General features: G+C 33.1%; 1 pseudogene; it reads left to right on the top strand.

Annotated features, from left to right (window-relative positions):
* The first annotated feature begins 2660 nt into the window (after positions 1–2660).
* Positions 2661–3577, top strand: LOC101709687 (olfactory receptor 2AK2-like; annotated as a pseudogene).
* Positions 3578–3971: the final 394 nt, after the last annotated feature.

Below are 3971 nucleotides of genomic sequence, written 5' to 3'. Positions count from 1 at the left end.
CAATCTAGTGTGGTACCTGCTGGGGGGGGGGAATGGTACAGAGGCCCTTGCACATTCCAGAGATTAGTAAATCCTCCAGTGTGCAAGGTAATCCAGCAAGATGTGCAACCATACACTGAAAACCACTAGTGTGTTTAGATTTTGGTTTTTAAAAGAATATTTCTCAACATATGACCATTGTCATTGAATTGTGATCAATTGGCATTATAATTGCTTATATGTTGTTTATGATGCTGCATATAAAATCTAGAAGTGTCTAGTTTGTAGGGCTACTTTTTAATATGCAACATTACCTCCTCAGGTTAATCATTTCTAAGAGTATTTTCTCCTTTCTAACCACATGCTCGTTTGAGATTGCTCTTTGAGAGGGTGTCATCTTAGGTATGGCTGCACATAGGATGGATTTCATGTTTACAATTATTCTTATAAAAACTGTCAGTGATTAAAATAAAAGATAAAATAATAAGAAATCATGACAAATAATGGGTAACTTTAAAAAATTCTAGCTTATTGTTAGATGTATGTTACAGCTTGTATGACTGTATTCTTTATCAACTTTACAAATGGACAGCAATAAAATTATTATTTAAGCAACATTGATATAAGTTGAGGTCCATTATAAGCACATTACAAGCTTTTTACATTTTATTTTATTTTATTTCATCTTGATTTTTCACCTATTCACAATATTATCCAGTTATTTATTCAGGTCTTACATTTTTCTTATGTGTTGAAGTGTTCCTATTTAATATGTTAAATAATTTTTAAATTGCTATTAGAATCTCCTTTGGGCTTTTATTAAAGTTTTTTTATCAGAGTGGATTTTTTTTGGGAATAAGTACTAATTTGAAGAATAATTCTCTTATGAAGAAATTATTGTTGCAATAATAAAAAAGATTGTACAAGCTTTTATTTTGATTTTTAAAACAATTTGTTCTGAAGGGTGGTTGGTAATATATCTTACAAAACAAAGCATATACATCTTCATGTTATGGTTAATTCCATTACAATGTCTATTAAAATGTAACCTTTTTCTCTCTGTTTTCCTTGTCTGCATATTATTCATTTGCCTGGATAAAATCTTGTATTTGTGTTTCTTTTCTGTTAATCTTTTAAAAAAGTATTTACTTCTTTTAGTTCACTGTCTTTTCTCTAAATTTTTGTTAAAATAATTATATCATTGCAGGAAATGTAATCTTGAAATTTTGATTAAATTTTAATTGGCTTACTAAGAAGTAAATCTGATATTCTACATAACGAAACAATATATTTGCTATTGCCTATATTTTTGAAGTATATCATTTTTATTACCATATTAAATATTTCTTGTCATTGCATGTTTCTTGTTGGGAGTTTAAAATACTTCAGACTACTACAAAAAGAAAAAGTGTGATTTCTATATATACATATAATTAACCTTTTGGATATTTTAAGCAATGTTAACCCTCAGTTTTAGATACTTACATTGTAATTACGGTTTTCAATTTAAATAAAACAGTCAGATTATCTTTGGAAATTTAGAAACTACCACTGTGCTATTCCAGGAATTTATGCCCAGCAAATCCTTAGAGTATATAATAGTTTCAGACCACTTCAGCATATATTTTTAGAATGTAAGACCCCCAAATTAACAAGACAATATTTACCCTGAAAAAATTGTAGAAATCAGAATTTCTGTCAAAAGCAAAGACAAAAGTTTCCATTCTTACCTTATAAGTAACTATTCTTTTTTTTTTTTTTGTACTGGGGATCAAAGTTGGGACCTTGTGCTTGTGAGGCAGGCACCGGAACAACTGAGCTAAATCCCTGGCTCCATAAATAACTATTCTCTACAGACTACTTCACTCAAAAAATAATACATGTTAATTTCAATTTGAATAATTCATTTAAAACTTTCCTCATTTTGGTGAATTTATTTTGCCAAATTTGTGAAGTTTCATCTATGCTTACAAGAAGAAATTGACAGCCCTCAATTCATATATCAAAAGGGCTATAACTTTCATATAAATATTACTGTAGCATTTATTTCCATTTAAAACAAATGTAAGTACAATTGAAAATAAAGATTCACTAAAGATTATACTACATTTATCAACTCACTCTTAACATAGAATCACTTTTATGAGATAATTGAATGAGTAGGAGTATATTTTCATAATAAATGAATAAAGTTGTGTTCTACCACCCTAAAGATATGTACAATTGCAGAATGTAATTTTTGCAAATAAATTATCAAAATAGTTTAAAAAGGATATTTATATTTCAATATACCTGAAATCAGTAAGCATCTTTAATTTCCCTTCACCATATGCAATTTATGAAGATCTGGAAGAAAGGAAATGAATGTCCTAAGGTTAAAAAAAATGGACAGGGAAGTGCTAATTTTTCTACTTGACCTATGTACACTGCATGCAAGAGGTGAAATATTACGTGTAGTGCATTAATATCTGCAACTACTGTATGTTAATCACAAGTAAAAATATTTAAAAATAACTATATACAGGATTTAATATATTTAAGAGGAGAAAGAGATGTATTTGCCTAAGGTGATTCTGGAAATACCTGTCATATTTAGTTATTGTCATTTTGTCTCTTACAAAGGGGAGTTAACATTCACCTAAGGACTTGTCATATACTTCTTTGATATTTCAATTTAAGCCATGAAAACAAGAAACCAAAGTTCTGGGACAGATTTTATGATTGTTGGTCTTTTCCAATATGGCAGAATGAATGCTTTCCTCTGTTGCCATTCCCATTCTCTTCATGGTGGCTGTGCTGGGGAATGTCACCCTAGTCCACCTCATCCCATTGGATGGCAGGCTCCACACACCCATGTACTTCCTGCTCAGCAAGCTCTCCCTCATCGACATGATGTACATCTCCACCACTGTGCCCAAGATGCCAACCAACTTCCTGACAAATACCAACCTCATTACATTCTGGGGCTGTGAGATTCAGATATTTGTATTCCTGAGCCTTGATGGATCTGAAGCCATTTTCTTGGGCTTCCTGTCATACAATCATTACACAGCCATCTGCCATCCTTAGCATTATCAAGTACTCATGAGCAAGAAGATCTGCTGCTCCCTGCTCATATGTACCTGGTCCAGCAGTGCTGTCAACTCCTTAATATACACACTGTATGTTTTTCAGCTTCCTTTCTGTGGGCCTAGGGTTGTTAACCACTTTTTCTGTGAAGTTCCTTCTCTACTGCCTTTAGTACATCAGGACACATCCCAGTATGAGTATGCCATCCTTTTGAGTGGACTTATTATCCTGCTGCTGCCTTTCCTGGCCATCCTAGCTTCCTATGCTTGGTTCTCACTGTTGCATTCCAGGTGGGCTCAGGCAAAGAACAGAGCAAATCTCTTTCCATGTGTTCCTCCCACCTGATTGTGGCCAGCCTCTTCTACACAACAGGTATCTCCACGTACATGTGGCCTCACTCCTTGCATGACCCTGCCCAGGATAATGTGGTGTCAGTGTTTTACACATCATCACACCCCTTGTGAACCCTTTTATCTACAGCCTGAGGAACAAGGAGTTCCTAGGGGCCCTGAGGCAGATGCTGAGATGATGAACATTGGTAGAGAAAGCAAGGCTTTAGGAAATCCACCAGGAAGGATATCAAGATAAATATCCTGGGTAGACCCCGAGACACATTGTGCTCATCAGACTTTATTCAAAACAAAGTCTACAAAATTTATGTAAGCATGTACCCATGAAATAAATTCTTTGAATTTCTGTTTGTATTTTCTTGAAAATAAATCCACAGGAAGTAAATACTTCCCAAACATTTAATGCCTAGATAAATTATTTAATGACCAATGATAATAAAGAGAAAAATATATAATCAAAGAATGTTTTAGAGATTTTATTATGTTTGTGACTTTGTTGCAAGCACTGTTTAAGTGGAAGTGAAGAAAAGGAAAAAACTGAATTCACTGATTTGCAACTTTATTTCTATCTTT

Source organism: Heterocephalus glaber, unplaced genomic scaffold (assembly GCF_053883595.1).
Source record: "Heterocephalus glaber isolate CG9 unplaced genomic scaffold, H.glaber_assembly_v1.0 deba00001673, whole genome shotgun sequence".
Taxonomy (NCBI): domain Eukaryota; kingdom Metazoa; phylum Chordata; class Mammalia; order Rodentia; family Bathyergidae; genus Heterocephalus; species Heterocephalus glaber.
The sequence above is the reverse complement of the archived record's forward strand: the minus strand, read 5'-3'. Positions and strand labels throughout refer to the sequence as shown.